Raw genomic sequence first — 18259 nt, 5'->3', positions numbered from 1 at the left:
ACTCTGAGATGATACGGACAAAGAGATGTAGGTAAATATGTGTCACACTCAGAGCTCTCCCTTAGCACATTAGTCGAGGCGTAATTCTGTGCATCAAAGCAGCAGTCTGTGTCACATCCAGCACAGACACTGAACAATGTCCCTTTAGAAAGGGCAGAGGGTGAGAGTAGCTTTATGACACTATTGATTTATTCTGTGCCTGCAGTTAAAAACTATACCCAGACAGACAATAAAAATAACTGCTCTAACCATATAACAGCTTCCTGCTACTAAAATGGATTTTACACTTAAAGTCATGGAGGGCTTTTCTTTCTTTCTTTTTTAAGTCTCAATTATGATTTTTTTTTCTGAATAAATGGAAATGAGAAATTGTCAGAACTGGTTTAGTCCTGATGTCGTCCCTTTTTCTGCTTTCCTCTGTGTTTAAAAAGGCTGGGAATTTTTTTCCTGTTGCAAAGTTGTGTTGTAAGCACACTAGTAGGCACAATAACCTCGTATTAATCAGACCAGATAGTTTGGTGCACAATTCCTGCGTGAAGACATACACAGTGAGAATGGTAATCCGGAATGGATTTACCATACAAAATAAAATTTATTATGGTCTTTGTGGTCAACTGGATGAGCTGGGATTGAGGCCTTGGCCTTAGATTTGAATGTGAAAATAATATCTAGAGCAACAGGATCATCTCCTAGAAAACCTATTTTCACTCAGAGGACCCCCACAGATTTGCATGTTGAGATTTATGCATGCTGCAAGTGCTTTCCTGCATTGAAACTGGTGTCTCAAGCAAGTTGCTAGCAAGCTTCTATGGTAATTAGCAAGTTTAAATGATAATAGGGAAGGAATCTTAAAAATTGAAGCCTGTCTGTGTGGATCAATGAAATGTTTTAAGACTGTATAACCCTTTTTTAAGGTTTTTACCAAAATCCCTGCAACTGCTGAAAAAAATGGAGAAGGCAGTGCAACAGGGCCATGAGTTAGCACCAGTGCTGGCTGGAGAGGTCCTGCCTCTTTGTACCTGTCCTGACTTGTGTTAGCGCAAATTTTTGGACAAAAATGCAGTGATTCAGACCAGAGAAATTATCAATGTGAAAACTGGGGGGTGTGTGGCAGACATTTCTTGGTGGGATCAGTTCTCTGCTCCAGTTCATCAGTTCACCTAGTAGCACCTAGAGGCACAAAACATGGTTAGTGAGGTGATAGAAATGAAAGCCCAGAGGCAGAAGGGAAAATCCTAATCCGTGTACAAGGTAGTGTGAGACAGGACGAGGAGTCGGGTAGAGCCAGGAGAGACGTGCATCACAGCCTGTTTCTCTGCAGAATGGAGATGAGCAGCCTGCTTGCATGGGGTCAGATAGTACGAGGAAGAGTATATTGGTCTCGAAAAAAAAAACGTTTTGGGAGATACTGACTGAATAACATAATGTGAGATGTTGTAATGTGGCCTCCTGTCCCTGGAGATGCTCTCGGAAACCAGATGATTCCATCAGCAGGGTTTTTATAAAAGTGAGCAAACACTGTAATAAATAAAGAGTGAGAAAGTCAAGATTAGACTTTTCACACCTGGCTGGGGGTTTTTCCCCACTTTCTTATGCTCTGTGATAAAACTTAGATACAGTAATTAACTTGCTTTAAAAATGACTTAGTAAGTATGTTTACAAGGTACACTTTTATTTTAATCTGTAAAATGTACAAACAAGAACATTCACACAGAAAAAGACCCTGTGAAATTTTTTACTCTCCAGTCCAGGGAGAAAAGACAGAAGACTTTTCTCAGCTTTGCTTTCACATGTCCTTTTGGTGGTTCTGCATTGGGAACCGTAACTTCAGTACCTGCAGCAGGTGGCATTGCCTGCTGAAGCACTCTGGTGGACGTGACACTGGAGACAGGGACCTTTTTTGGTTTCTCTGATTTTCATGTAATGGTCAGCAGACAGTATCTAAGATGGAAGTTAAATTTTTCCTTTAAATTACAGAGCCGATTGTTAATCTTCATTGTTTTCTTCAATTCATCTGGACAAACCAGGATCTGGTCCTTACATGCTTACTTACACCTCCTCCCTCACGCAGGATTTGCAACACAATTCCAAGAGCACAATTTTCCGGTGAATCATTCCTCTCTGTTCCTTAGAGCTCACTTTCATTTTTATTACTTTTTGGGAGCATGATTATTTTACATCCTTTCAATCATGCGCCTCTTCTGAGAGCCCCAAATGTTTGACCAATTTTAAACCAACAGGATTATACAGTTTAGCTGGCATACCGGTGAGCCGTTCCCCGACGCAGTGCCACGGGGCTCCTGTGCAAAGCCATCACGGATGGCTCCCTACTCAAAAGCAGCTCGGACAGAACCCATCTTTCAGCGGGGGTTCACAACCCATCGCAGCAAGTTGCACGAGAGCTTTGTCAGCCTGGAGGGAAATTTTGACCTCTCTGGATGGGAAGCTTAACTGGGAGAAGAATTTCTCTCTGAAATTCCTAAGAGCTCTGCAACACTGGAAAAAAAGCATTATGGGGGAGTCATCCCCCCTGGTGCTTTTCAAAGCCTGCTCTTCAGAGTAGCAGCTATATTTATATTGGAGGTGGGTTGCTAAGCACAACAGGAGCTAGGCACAACAAATGAGCTCCTCAGAAAAAACTCCCCAAAACCCCCCAGAAAACAGACTCTGTGCTTGAGTACAGCTATGTGGATGTAGATGGCTGCATAGCTCAAAAATTGTGATAGAACAAAAATCCTAAATAGGAAATTATTTAAGGTAGCTATGGCACCTGAGGGTCTGTGCTGTGCAGATGCTCAACAGGACCTGGTCTTCCCAGAAGTAATGAAGAAGCTGATGAGTTTTATCGGGAAAGGAAACCATTCTTGATGGTCAGAACACAGGCTACATCTTTGGCGATAAAGTAGATAATGGGTCATGAAGCAGCCTGACTCCAAGGGGAAAAGGCCATGTCCCACATGGTGTGGCCCCAATGTTATAGATCTGCCATGCTTATGCAATGTGAGTGCTCAAAAACTTGTGCCAATATCAAATCCTCAAATTTGCACGGTTCTGGGATTTTGTGCTGTATCTAGGAGGCTGCTTCAACATAGCTTCCCAGAGGATGGAGCATATATTCTACCTCATCCATCCCCCCTCCAACACTGGTGAAAGAGCAGCAGAGGATCTGATGCGCTAGATCTTTCTGCACTTCCAGCTGAAAGTTTCATTTGGGAAAGAAACAGGCCAAACAGAACAAATAGGAGGCAAACCTGAAAGATCTGAGTGGATGTTGCTGTCTGCAACTTAGCAAGCTGGTCTTTGAAAAATACTCTGTTCACTAGCTGGATGCCAATTGCCAAGCGATGCTATCAGTTGATTAAAACACAGCCTGCCAGCTTCCTGCTTGATAAAACTAAGTACAACCTTGATTGGGAATTCTCAAATCCATTTCAGGATGACTAGTCCATCACTTAAATCAGCGTACACCGTTTCACCATGAATCATCAACATACTTTGCTAATATATTTGCAGCAGCTAAACCCTGACAGGTCATCAAAACGGTCCCTGAATGCCGGATTCTGGGGGGTGGGAAATGGCAGGGGCTTCGGGCTGCGAGGGTTTCCTGTTGTTCCCTGCTCAGCTGGGTGAAGGTCATTTCCTCTCCTCTCTCACGCAGGAGAAGCTGAACCCTCAGGCCTTGAAGATATGTCAGTGAGCTACTAGAAACAACAGCCAGCCCCTACAAGGAGCCATCTCCTGCACAGCCACGCTGGCCAGGCAAGATCGCTCCCTAAAGAGACCTGCTGCTCACTACCCTTGCTTCTTTGGAGGTAAATAAGGTGATCTTGGGCTGCAGAGGTAAAAATTGTCATGAACTGTTTCAAGCCAGTCTTGCACTTTATTTTTGGTGCGTGCCGTTAACACAAAAAAAACCCCCAACAAACCAACAGGGCTGCAGAGCCAGGCTAGCATTCCTGAAAAGGAAGGAAGGGGCATGCTGCCAACGCATTAAGGATTATCCACTAGCGGGCTGGGGTGTTTGAAAAAAGCCCTCTTTTGTTGGCTCTTTGGAGTGTGTTTTATCTGCTGAGTTGGAGGTGGGTGTCCAACTCCAGATATACATCAGTGTTTGCACATCAGCTGCAATGTATTCTTGATCATCCCAGTGTGATAGATGTGTTACTCGACAAATTGCTGTGGGACACTCGTTAGCTAAATAACAACACTGATACACCAGAAGAACACTTCAACCCCAGCAGTCTTCATGCCTTAACAGAGATAAGATCTTAGGAGGGGAACGAACGGATGAAAAATCTAAAGAAGAGCAACTGCAATAAAATTTGGAGGCCACTTATTACGTATCACCTAAGCAACAGATTATAACAAAATGGTGAGGTCAGAAAATAATTCCTGATCATAGGAATTCTCAGGTAATGCTTCAATAGACAGTGCTATCCTCCAGCTCCACCACTCCCCATCTGCGTATTTCCACCTTCTCTCTTCTCCATGCCCCTCCATTGGTTCTCCCTCTCCTTCTTCTTTTATTTTGTTCCAATTGAACAAAGACCTACTTGGGAAACATACAGATCATACAACACTTCTATGTAAAATGTCAGTACAAATTCTCATCCGGTGAAAAGTCAGTGTAACTCCATCTCTGGTCTCAATACATTTTATTTACATGAAAATGCATAAGCAGGAGACAAATATCTATTGTTTGCACAGTTTCAAAAACATAAACCATAATATAAGTGGTAGTTTCTGCTCCCCCTTAAACTGCCGAGAGTCTGGGAAGCCTCTTCAGAAGCGAGACTGGCTTCGGATAGGTGTAATAAAGCAGAGATTCACAGGCACAGTTTCTTCATTTAAACTAACACAAAGTGAGAGGGCAAAGAGGCTCCCAAAATTCTGCCCTTGTGGTTCAGATTTGAATATATATTTTTAAAGCTGGCCAAGCAACTGAAATTAAGCCTCATGTAATTAAGTTCCAGTAATTTGAGCAGAAAGTAGTCCTGGGAAAGTTAGCAGGATGAAAAAGTCATGGCAAAGCAGATACATGAATTTTTTTGTGCCATTCCTATCACATCAGAAGTCCACAAAGAGGAAATTTAGGGTAAGTCAAGAGTTTTCAGTCTCTGGTGTGCAGAGCCCTGAGGTCCATGGACTAAACCAAACAAGCAGCTGGCTGGGTGGAGTTTTCCCACCTGAAGATCTCTTCAAGCTTTCTGTATAGGACTGTGACACTGCCCCAAAGTCTCCATCCTCAAGAATGCTGCCTTTATCTTCTCGAATGCATGTGGCATCGCTCTCTGTTCCTTATACCCACCAGCACTCCTGGCTTACCTCCTGCTGCTGAAGAAACTTTTGGCCTCCTCACGGTGCAGATTTATAAGCAGTGTGATCTCCTCTGCATCCGGGCGTCACCACTCCAGGTCTTCTGGGAGACTAAGGTTGGAAATTGGAAAAGGGATCACAAAAAGCGATAAAAGTAGAAGAAAAAAGGACAGCAGCAAGAAGGAACAGCTACAGAAGATGGGGCAGTTAATAAACAGAAAGGATAATGAACCAGGAGACGTCTTGGTGGAAGAAAGAGGAGCAGCAGTCACAAGAGCTGCCAGTCACCAGCAAAAAGGGTGTCACACAAAGCATTTGACCCACTACAGCACAAGCTCCATCCATCCCAGTCTGGCCTGGGAGTTCTGGGCAGTTTGACAGCCTTCCTCTTGCAAAGCAGGGTTACACACCCCCTGAAGGACTTTGGGTGGTGTGGCTGACCCCTTGGATCAGAGATGAACGTCCCACCGAGCCCCGGGTTGCTTTGGGAGAGAGCTCCCACAGGGTTTCCTCTGGAAGGAATCTGCGTGCACCAAAGCCACCCTGCAGCTGGACTAGTGCCCAACAAATGGAGACAACCGGGGGATTACTGTAAAACCACCCCAGGCTCCTAGCCGAGATACTAGTGTAGACAGAGCTGAAGCATAATCCGAGAGAAACAAGGCTCCTGTCAGTCGTCTTAAATCCACTACAGGTATCTGGGGAAAAGCTGTAGGGGATTTATAACAAAAAGAGTTTGAAAAACACCAGAAGATTTTTGTAACACTCTGCTGTTTCACTATGTTATATTGTACCTTCGGCATTTTCAGACTTCAGCTACCATCAGTCAGATCTCTACTTGACAAACAGTGGAACACATGGTTTGCCCAACGATGACTAAATTACTCAGGAGGAACTGCAATTGATAAGACAATGATTTATGGACCTATTGTTTTCTACGTTCTCGTAAATAATCCTAATTGGTGTTAATAATACACCCTCTGCTTTGTGTTATCACCAAGCAAAGTACACTTCCTAAAGTAACTATTTAGGGGCATAAACCTTCTGAAAGGCAAGAGAGCTATTGCCTTCAATAGGATCTGGATTAAGGCGCTCAGCCAGAGGAAAGTGGCTCTGGAATATGAGCAAAACACATCACACTGCCTTCCCATGTCTGCATTGAAAAGTTTCTTTTCTATATGCACATGGTAAATTCAGTGAGTTGCAGGAATCCCTACTGCAGTGACTCTTTGGTCGCTACCAGCTCAGAAATGCACCACATAAGATCTAAATCTGCTGGTGCTGTTACTGCCAGTTCACAGCTCCTGCCCGCATCCCCGTGCATGGGGCTGGTGGTGCCATATCTGGGAAAGCCTGCTATGGACAGTGGTCACCTGCATCAGGGCTTGGGGGCCTTTCTGTCTTTCTTATCCCTGAAGAAGTACTTTGATATTTTGGTGCTTCCCCATTTGTCACGGCGTACCCTTGTCGGGAGGGAACCACGGCGCTCGAGACCTCCTTGCTGGCTGATTTTAGGTGTGAGGTTTGGTGGGTTCAGTTTTAACATACAGATGAGCTGGCTTGACCTTAACAGGTCTGCACTTTAAATAACACTTAGATAGCATTATAGAGGGTATAGCTGCACGCTGCTTGCTTACAGAAACTACAAGCAAACCAGACAGCTTTTCAATTCATGTATCAAAGAGAAGGGGATTTACACATAAAAGGCTGAATTATTTTGATTTGTGGTTTTCAAGCCGCTATGCATTTTCCAACGTAAACGTTCCTTTGTCTCTGTTTTTTGATAGTTCATATCAGGTTCGGTGGCCTAGATTTTCAAAAGTGGTAATTTTGAAGGCCAGTATTTCTCCGTGTCGACTCAAGGTCCCTTAAAGAGACCAGATATTGCTAAGGTACTGCCTATCTTTGGAAAACCGGGCCATCTTAGCATCTTTCAAACTAGACACCCCAAAGCGTGTAAAATCATCAGGGGTGTGTTTGCCAGAGAAGTAAAAGTCTTTCCCCCACCGCACCATCCCTTCCACTGCGCTGTTCACACTGGTCCTCACAGCATCATCCCCCCATCACCGTTAAAGGTCCCTGCAGAGTCAACATTACCAGTCCTTTTTGACATTCTCAACCACCAAACATCCTACATAACCTATAAAAAGAGCTCATTTCCTTAGCTATTTCATCTTTGTAATAGCTATCAGAGAAAAGTCTCCTAAGGCCTGAGTCCGGATAGCTAAAAATCTAACTATATGTTATTTGAGGGAGAGGAGGGGAGAAACCCTATCCTATTATCTGCATTATCCCGTTACCCTTGGATGTCTTCCATGTACTTGGAAGAGCAGTGCCCCATTCTTGAGGCTTCACATTGCAGCCACTGCCTTTTTGGCAGAAGAAGGGTGGATGTGGCTCCCTTCAAAGTCAATCAATGTCACATCTTTAATCAATCTAGAAGGTCACCACTGTACTTTCATCAAGAAGAGATGGGTACAATTCTCGCTGAGTCCTAAATGTTTACGGGGGTCTCAGGTTGCAGCGGGTGTTGGAAAAAGTAGTTTCTGGTCCTGACCTCAGCACATCTTCTATTCCTAGGCTCTTTGTAAGAGTTTTAGGATCAAATAAACATATCCAGGACTCTGAGACACGGTGATGCAGAAGTATGTATAATGAAACCCCAAATCACACAGACTTGACTTAGTTCTCTGTTTCATTATGGCTTTGAATACATCTAGTTTTGCTGAAAGGTTCGGAAAGCTCAGGGAGCTTTTGTGTGAAGGCAGGTCACATTTTGAGCAAGCTTGCAACAATTTTGAGTTTCACATCATAATCATCTACGAAATTTCATTGTTCGTCTGGGATGTCTGCTAGTGATCACAAAACAGAAATGTATTATGTTTCAAGGAACTCTGACTAGGAGGGAGGCTCAGAGCACCACACGTGTGAAAACCATTCAAGCTCGAAGTCAGGACCCCTTGTATAAACAAATCTACCAATACAAAACGCTGAATCTGTTAAGCCAGAATATTCTTCCCTAGCTTGGAGTAATTTCATTACCACTCTGGCACAGCTGGAGCAGGATCCAAAGCCCAGTAAAGTCAAGGGTAGAATTTCCATTGATTTCCAAGGAGTCTGGATCGGATCCTAGATCACATTGTCACACTGCAGCAAAACCCAGCCGTGTTGCAGTGTACCCACCTGCTCTCTAAAGTCTCTGCTCTAGCCATCCAAATTCATTGCAGGTACAGTCCAGGTTATTCCAGCCTTTGCTTGGTGCAGTGCTAAATAAATGCTGGTTACCAAAATCAGCAATCCTGAATACTGCTCCTCGTTAGTAAACTAGACTAACTAATGAACACTTTTTCTTAAGAAGATCTGTCTGTTTAAATCCAAACCAAGTGTCAACCCCTCTTATTCTACCAATCAGACGAGCAGTGCCCTCCTGTACCAGCTGCAGACCAGGGCTGACTAAAGACATATGGAAAAAGTGAATGAGGACCTCACAATATTTTTTAATAAGGTACTTAGACTTCTTTTACGACTGAGAACGATTCAACATTATCTAGTTAGGTAAGGATCAGCAGCTTCTGTGTATATAAAAATAAAAGAAAGGAAGAAGGAAAGAAAAAGGAAGGCAGGCAAGAAGGGAGGAAGGAGGAAAGGAGGGGAGGAAGACCCTGTGTTTCATTTGCTAATACTTCATGTTGACAAGTCACAAAAACACGAAAACCTTCTTTAACCTCTTGCCTCCTCTTGACAAAATCATCCACCTACAAATTAAAATAATCTCCAGACATTGCCTCAATTATTTTCTTGGGCAGTTCTGTAATGTAAATTTTTGTGTACAGTAAGAAATTGTTTTAAAAAGAAGACATGGAGATTTTTTTTTTCCCTGCAAATCAAAACAGAATCTGAGAGGAATTTCTGGGAAGAACAAATAACCCTCTGGAGCTGGTACTAGACTAGGTGCCCTGAACAAACCTACAGAAGGAGCACAACGAGGCAATGATTTATTGCATGCTATGCAACTCTCACTGCTGTGCAATGCCTTGTAAGAACTGGCAAAAGGGAGAGGCAGTAATCATACAGCCTCCTCCTCCTCCTCCTGTGTTTCTTGGTATTACCTGCTCTGGATGTGACTGCATGACACTGAAACAGGGCTGCAGTCACCCTGAGCTGCAGGATTGGCAAATCATCTTTGTGCTGCAACATTTCATCTTGTACTTAAAGCTGCACCATTCTTCCTACCTAAAAAAAAAAATATTAAAAATCTGTATTTGCATACTCTGAAGCTTCACACAAATACAAAATGTCATTTGTGCTGGATGTGTTATTGCTCTATTTGCACAAAAAGGATTTTCAAAAATGTTTCCATTAGTAGGTGGAATACTGGATCTTCCAAAGTCAATGGTAAAACTCCCCTTGGTTTCAAAAGGGGCAGCATTTCACCTATGCCATTTTAAATGCATTAGGGACTAAATACGAATAGCAAGTTCTGCACACAAAAATACTTGTAAGAAAATCTTGGCCCTAAAGAATTACAATCAATCAAACGAGGAGCAAAAAAATGCAATGTAACCGGTCCTGCACCAATCAATACAGATCAAGATGAGTCTGATCCTAACTGGGTTGTATCTGCAATTAGCTGTGCTTTTTTGCAATTTAAAATTCATTTGGGTTCTTGTAATGACTGGTGGGTTACTTGCAGTTCTGCCCATATTCCTCCCAATCTCTCCAATTTAAGAATACAAAAAAAATCTCTGCAACTAAGAATTCATCTTCAGATGTGTTTGGCGAGTTATTTATAATGAATAAATGTGAAAAAAATTACCTGCAGAATACTTAGGCTAAACTCCCCCCCACCCCCCCCAAAAGGCTAGATCAGTGAAATAAATTAATTGCTATGAATTATTCAGCTCTACCTGTGGCAATGAAAAATAGCAAGAGCATTAGGTTTCTTCTTTGTGTACTAAGCCGCTAATTTATAGAGAATGCATATTAATAAAACACAGGATATTCATCAATATTCAAGTCACTGACTGCCTGGCTATTTAATCTAAAATTACCAGCCAGCTCAAAACTCTTACTAGTTAATCATGCAATCTAAGCCATTCTGATATTGATGGTTAACATTAATTGCCCAACTGCCATTTATAAAATCCTCTCCTATATCTTTCCTTTGCCTAGCAAAGAACCCTTTGACACATTTAACTTCATGGACAAGCTGGAGAAGGCCAGCTCATCTGGGCTGTTCTTCAGTCCAAAATGTTTGTTTGATTGTTTTCCATAAAAGGGATATTTTCTCCCATTGTGGTTTTGCATTTTGAACACTATCAGTAAAAAATGTTCTTCATTATTAAGATCTTTGATACGTTTCTCTGCTTCTGCAGATGTTCTGCAGGTGGTGAGAAGAACCATCTGGTTTCCATCCCATACAGAAGATGTTGTTCTTCACAATGGAAGCACAGCATTCAGATCAGGATGGCCGAAACAATGGCTCAGTTCCATCCATGAACTCCACAAGAAGCCACCAGCAGTGGATTCCCTCCCCAGGGCCTGACCTCGAGCTCCCAAGGGGATGGCTGGCACAGAGCAGTGACACCTTCAGACGTCACCAACTTACGCTGCATGACGTGCGCTGCACACATTGAGGTGCAACAGGGGAATCTGGGGAATGTTTTCATGTGATCCAACTTGGCCAAAATACAGGCTCAAACTCCTGAAGCTCATCATACCGGTAAGAGATGCTGCCGAAGGGGATACTGGGGACATCTTCCTAAAGCAATGCACCATCATACCAAACCTGAGCCAGTCCTGATATTTATCACCTATACATTTTCTTCATTCTTCTGCCTTTCTTTTTTTATTAACTTAATTGGATTAAAGCAAACAAAACCCAAACCAAGTCAAAATTTTTCAGTTGTTCTAACCAAAAACTTGAGGCCCTGGAAGTTAACTGTAAATCAGCAAATCTGCAAAGAACTCACTGTCCTCACTGGAGCAGAAGCCTCAAACAACAAAGAGGCAGGCATGTAAATGCTGCTGCATAAGAAATAAAAGGATTCTTAAAAACAACATTCTCAACCACTTTCAAATTATTTTACCCTTGCTTCATTTAAGCTGATACTTAAGAACCGAAGAAAAATTTTGCAAAAACTATTTTTTGAGTAAAGAACACCTTTTTTTCTCTGTATGCAGATGTTCTCTGCAACAGCAAGAGAAATTTTCTGATTTTTATAAATTTTGTCCGTCTGGAATTCAGGAACTGTAAGTTCAATCACCAATTGTATCTTCCCATTATTTGAGGGCTGCTAGTTCGCGATGGCTGGTCAGATAAGGCACGTGGCATTCCCTCTATTCCCCGAGCGCTCCGGTGCAAGAGCACCCTCCTGGCCTTGAGACTTATGTAAGGGAACCCATCCATCACAGCCATGTCAATAAGAACTTGAACCTGAATGTTTGCAGAAAGCAAACACTAAGAGTGCAATAGCAGAGTCTACCCCAATTCATTTCAAAATTCCAGTAAATATTTGTGAACAATGTTTTGTAGCATTCGTACAGGTCCCGTCGGTGATTAAACTCCCCTTCAGAACACACTGAGGGTCTCGGTGAATTCCGAGCTGCCGAGAGGTAACAACATGCTGACAGCAAGGAGAAAATGATGACTGCAGAGTGAAACACAGCCTCAGAACAAGCAAAGACTAAATAAACTCTCAGCATAGCTCGGTAATTCTTTGTGGCATAAAACGTGGCTTGGGCCTTGCCTGAACTGGGCTTTTACCCGAGTTAGAAAACCATGTTTAAATTAAATTTAAAGACCATTCTTCTTAAAAGCACTTCTACAATGCTTTGGCTGGACAGTGTGTTTTTCTAACCGTTGTTTACATAGTTTGACCCATTTTCACTTCTTTGCTTTAACTGAGACTATTAATTAAGCTATTTAAAAATTAAATTGAGTATATGCCTTCTTTGGACTAGATCTCAGGCTTCATTTAATTGTTGGTTCTTGCGCTGAGTTTGGCTGTGAGGGTGTGTGAATCTGTCTCCATTTGGAAATGAACCCAAAATTACAGATATATTTCACAGAGGCTATGGGATTGAGTAAAATGTCGAAGACATGCCCTGCTTTAATTGTTTTAATTGTTTCGAATATATCCGCGTGATATTAAAAATTACATCTGCAATAAACAGGGTGACATGAGCCCGGTGTAACTCACTGTCAAAACCAGCGTGCATCTTTAACTGCCTGAGCTGGTGTTAGAGGCATAAAGCAAAGTTTGATTTTGTGAGCATGAAAACATTCACACGTCGCATGCCTTGTGATTTATATGCCATAATCATGCGGGATTTTCAAGTAGAAAGGGTGCCTAGAAATTACTGAAAAAGGGTCATCTCTATTTTTCTATTTGCAACGAATATAATACAGGGCTTTCCATCGCAGAGGGCCCAACGTGCATACCAAAGTCTGATTTAGATTTTCCCATTGAACAGCTTTTCTGTACAGAAATCTCACGAAGACACACTAATCCTTTAAACTTCAGTGTTGATGCTGAAATTATGCTGTGTGTCAAAATTACATCAAACAACTGCACTTATTTCCACCAGAAAAATTTGATTATTTCACTCTCATTTATATTACATTTTTTCCCCACTATAATGCTGACTTGGAAATTCCCTTAGGTCTGGACACCTCCAAGTAGAGTTTTTCAGTGGAAAGAAAGCTTTCATTATATTTCATAATTTTTTTCTCCTGATTTGAATGTTATAATTGGATTGGAGAGATATTTATTGCGAACTTCATGTTTTGCCAGGCTTCACAAGCGGCATCTTTTAATTTCTCTCTTTTCAATGAACCTTTTGACTTGATAAAAGTGGCTCTAAGGTATTTTTACGAAAGAGGCCAACAGAGCCAGTTCATTTTAAACCTCTCTCTTTAAAGTATCTCATTTCCTTATTATTTCTTAATAGAGGCACTATCCTGCAATGTCATAAAAAATGCTGCAGTTGACTTCAGTGGGATCAGGATCACTCCCTACTGTAATTAGTTCTATATTTCAAAATATTAGAGGTCATTTTAGTCTTTTTTTTTTTTTTTCACTTTGAGAAAAGAAAACATTGGGGAAAAAACAGAGAATTTCAACGGTGACTGTCAGTAGAATACTAAAAATAAGTTGCGTGCATCCCAGTTGTTACAATTTATGCCTCTAATGAAATTTTCCTCTTCTCACCGCAAATTTTTAATGTGAGTTTTTACAGCCATTGAATCGGTATCTTTAATCTTCCACCAATATTAGATAGAAATGGAACTAACTAGGGACAATCCATCTGGTTATAAAGCACACTGTCTATAAAGTTGTTCAGTTCATCCAAAACTACTTTTTTTTTTTCCCCAGTGGGTCAGATCAGATAAAATTATAATATTTTGAAATACTGTTAATACTACTCAGAGATTAATGCACTTGTAATTAATAATAAGTTTGAAAAATTATGATGCCTCTGAAGAAATCGAAAGATCCAATGTCAATCACCCTGACTACCAGGGATAGGCTAGATCCCACAGCGCCAGGTTCTGATGCTCTTAATTACACTCAGTAGCAAAATCTACTCTCTGAGCCCAGTAGGTGAAATCCACCCCAGCCCAAACCAGGCAGGGAGCACGTAATTTCCAGCTACTCATTTATGCGGGATATGTCAGGGTTTGCATGAGCAAAGGTCTGGGAGCCAGTCTCACAGGGGGAAAATAGCCGAGCACCCACACCCCAGGTCGTGGCCTCTCGTCCTTCCCTTTGCCGAGGGCTGGCCACAGGCTCCACCAGCACCGCAGTCGCTCTTTTGCAAAGAGGGCTGTGCCAGTTTACTGGGAGCTGCTGGGCTCCCTCCCCTGCCCCGAGCTCCTCTCCCTGGCCCCGTAACCACACCAGAGCAGACACCCTTTGTCTGCACAGTCTATTTATAAAACCCCACTTCCAAAAACGTGTTTTGGCTGGTGTGGGTCAGCTTCACAACACCAATTAAAGCAGCCGAGCTGCATGGTAGGAAGGTGCAGTGCCCCAAAGAAATGGTCCAGGGCCAGTAACAACTTGACCCTGAGCAGCTCTAGCAGAGCAGCACGTCTGACCATGCCCTCTGAGCAGGGGAAAAACATACACTTTTCCCTCATGATCATCATGTCAATGCTAAAAATATAAAGCACTTCAACCCTGCAAAGAGCTCAACTGTGCCTGGTGCACAGCCCCTTTAAAATCCACAGATCTATCAGGCAGAATGAAATCCCGCACCCACCGAAGTGAATGGAAAAACTCTCCTGTCCTGTGGGGTGCCAGGAGTTCCTTCCCAGGGCAGGAAAGTTAAGGACATTTGCAAGACATTGGCAGGACAAGGGACCTATTTTTGGACACCATCTATGCTAGGTATTCCTACCAATCCTGCTAACGCTGTCCCAGAGCACACAGGAATCATTCATGCATTTCCTAATCATGAAATGAAAAAGGCAGATTGCCCAGATCCCCTGGATAATGAACGGGAGCAAAGGTGGGTCTGTTTGCCCAGGGGCTACTCCTGGCTGCAGGGTCCAGCTGGGACACGGGTACCTCAGGCAGCCTGCAGCAGCAAGGCACAGGGACACAGACCCTGAGCCACCTCCTCTGCCTTCTGCATGCCCATGGATTTACCTTTCCCAAACCCTCTGCACATGCAGTAACAGATGAGCCCCTGCCAAACCTCTGCCTGGGCTTCTGCAGCCACCATGCTTGGACCGGCACTCGTGCATCCTCGTGGGAAAACAGCGCGCACTCCTGTGGCATGCTGCTGCTGAGACCTGACCTGTGTTCGTCCTGCCCCGCTTACTTCTCATCACGTACAATTTCACGGCCAGGATGCAGAAGAAGGTCCTAACAGGAAAAGATTGCGTAGCTCATACTCTTCCACAGCTTTATCGAGCAGCACATGCCAGCCTCCCAGGCACAAATCTCACTGCAGCTTCCTACAATGGATTTAAACGTTCCCTCTGCACTGGCCGGCATGGTCTGGAGCAGCAGAGAGGTGAGCAGCCTGCATGGCTGCGGGCACGACTCGGCACACACAGTGCCCCAGCCACGCACGGCCACCCCCACCACCCGGGCTGGGCACAGCAGAGACCCAGGGGCCACATGCACGTGCATCTTCTCTCCTCCATCTCGTCTATATCTGGCACAGGGAAGGAGTGCGATCTCACAACAGTGTGAGAAAAAAATCTCTATTTATTCTGTCTGGAAGGGCGCCACGTGCAGCGAAAGCCCCGCTGCTCACGTGTGCGCCCAGAGGAGACGCTCTTCGGGGTGCTGACGGATGAGCCCCAGTGGGACTCCCACGGGGGGTTACCCCCCGCCTGCAGCTGGCAGGAGGCACGCCTCCACATCCACTGCTCCGGTGCAAAGTCCAGCATCCTCATAGTGCCTGCGCAAGGTCGGTGCCGAGTGCCGGAGCTGTGGGCACACGCTCCCTTCTGCTGACTCGGCTGAGCTCCACAGCCCCTTGGGGCCGACGGCGGCGGGGGCACTTCTGTCAGCACTCCGCGGAAACAAGTTAATTGACATATGCTAACACGCTGTTAAACATAACACAGTCGTGTTTAAAAATATGCTAGCTAGTCAGATCAAATGCATTTTTAAACATGCCTGCTTTTTTTTCCAAAAAGGAAGAGGTTTTGGTTAACGTGCTAGTAAAAACATTTTTCAGCACAGTAGAGACGCAGGAGATGTGAGAGTTACAGCAAGTGTCCTTTGGCCAAGTATAATCTGCAGGGAAAGTTGACTTAAAAAACAAGTTTACCCTGATAATGTTAATTTGTTTACATTGTCCAGTTCACAGGATTTCAACACGAACACGCAGCAAAATGTTTATGCGCAGCATAATACCCGTGTAATCTGTCCACAATGTTTGTAAATTCAGCCCTAAGGCACTACCGCAATAAACACCACCATCGTGTAATACGATAATAACAACTCCCCAAAAGCATTACAACTCTTCCTGTCAATACAGGTATCTCTTTAATGACACGTTAAAACTGAGAGAAGGATTAAAACCAAGATGTAGTTTTGTGTCTTTAGTGCTAGTTGTAACATACATCTAGGGAGAGGACTACTCCCTCCAGCTGAAAGGAAGCCAGTTTCTGACTGTCCCACGTTTCTTCTTTTTCTATAAATTGCTACTGCTGGAAAACACAGAAACCTTTCCTCTCTGCATGTTCTGCTGCTGCTGGCTGGTCCTCCAGCCTAAGGATTCACCTACAATAGCCTTTTACTTCTCGTTTGAAGCCAGGGTCCTCAACGATATGATCGTTTCCAGCGAAGCTGTTCACACCATCACAGGCCAGCGAGTGTGACTTTGGCTGGTAGATGAAATAGCAAGTGCAAGAGAACACGAAGAGACAAAAGACTTTGCTTCCATGCAAATGTAATGTGGGACAACAAATGGAAAATGGAATAGCAAAATCTAGGTCAGTGAAAAGCTTACTGGTATGAAGAGACAATAAGCAGAATTGCCTCTAAATATAATAAATACTTACTCAGGTTTCTACTGAAAGCATTGAGGGTTCTTTAAATGATATTGCCAGGGTCTGATCTGCAAATCTGCATGCCCGAATATCATGGTGCAAAATGAAGTTGAGACTCAAAAATGAAACCGTATATCAAACGCCTGGCAATGAACATACACAAATACACGCTGTGATCGCCCTTCGCCGGCGCCCGAGTCTGTGTCGCTGCAGAGTTGCACAACGGGGTTCAAATCAGGCTTTGGGAACGAAGCACAGAACCGAGACCCATCACCGCGCTTAAATCACGGGGGCTACGGAGAATCTGCACTGATACCGCTAAAAGCTGACACTTCTGTTAGATTAAGTGTGGCTTTTTAAGGTTTACATTGGATTTGTGTGCAGGGTTTAAAGCAGGGGAGAAATTAAGACAAAGATGACTATGGAGAGGAAAGGAACCCAAGGGGCACCTCGAAGCCAGCCTGTTGCTGCTGAGCTGCCTGGGCCAGGGGCTCCCCGGTGCCAAGCGCTGCTGCCAGATGTGAGGGCAACCTCTGAGCTCGGGATGCCTGCACTGGGGCTTGACCCCAGGCTGATGGGCACATCATCACAGCGCTTGGGCCAAGATATGCTGCAACCTGATGCCATGCCCTCATACACCCAGGAGATGTGGAAGGCAAAAGCAAGCTGAGGCTGGAGCTTAGAGCAGGTTGAACATGTTCTCTCAGTGGTAACTGCTACCAGGAAGGGAAAGAAGGAAAAAGAAAGGAAAAAGGCCAGGTTGAACATTTATTCCAGGCTCCTGCCCTTTCCACACTGTGCACAAGAGGAGGTCAGAGGGCTGCCCTGGCTGCCGTGCCTTGGAGCAAATGCTCCTGGTGAGCAGATCTGGTGAAAATCTGTAAGGTCCTCTGGCCGTGCGCTTCCCCAAAGGAGATGATATTATCAGATTTTCAAAAAAGAGCAAGCAAGAGAAAAGCCTTCTAGCTTATAAACTTCCTTGATCTGAAGCTCCACAAATTCTTTCCATGGTTTTGGTACAGCACCTTATGTGCAGGGTGGAAGGGGAAGCTATTGAGTGTTGAATTACAGAGGGGAAAAACATCTCAAATTCCTTTCTATTTATACTCACAACTTTTCCAAATCATTATACACAAATCCCCTAGCCTCAGCTGAACTGCTCACGGGTTACAGGGCCAAGAAAGAGGTGGAGCCTTCATAGCCTGTGCTAAGCTTTTCAGAAACTTGGAGAAAGTTCCCAAAAAATGAAAGCAATGAAAATTACCATGTCAGGCAGAGAAGATTTAACCTCTACCATGCCCCACAAGCACAGAATTAATATACAAGACAGTAGGAGGTTGCTTTCATAACAGGGAGCACAGGTTGGTTGCTTGTGAGAAGTTAAGCTGAGGCTGACACTGGGTACAGAGAGACAGAAATTTGACA

The 18259-nt window shown here is 43.8% G+C and overlaps 1 protein-coding gene across 6 annotated transcripts in view; it reads right to left on the bottom strand.

Moving 5' to 3' along the window:
- Window positions 1–18259, bottom strand: part of MAF (MAF bZIP transcription factor) — a 191704-nt gene that overhangs the window by 124511 nt on the left and 48934 nt on the right. For 2 of the 6 annotated variants that reach the window (XR_013931872.1, XM_080410756.1), the window contains exon 3: window positions 4639–5427. The exons of 3 other annotated variants lie outside the window; for them this stretch is intronic. The gene's annotated coding sequence lies outside the window, so the exon portion shown is untranslated. Of the gene's footprint in view, window positions 1–4638; window positions 9550–18259 lie in introns of those variants that run through there. One more of the 6 variants, XM_080410755.1, reaches the window with a different exon arrangement.

The sequence above is a fragment of the Falco punctatus genome (genome assembly GCF_963210335.1).
Source record: "Falco punctatus genome assembly, chromosome: 14".
NCBI classification, from domain to species: domain Eukaryota; kingdom Metazoa; phylum Chordata; class Aves; order Falconiformes; family Falconidae; genus Falco; species Falco punctatus.
This window is presented reverse-complemented; position numbering and strand designations above follow the sequence as displayed.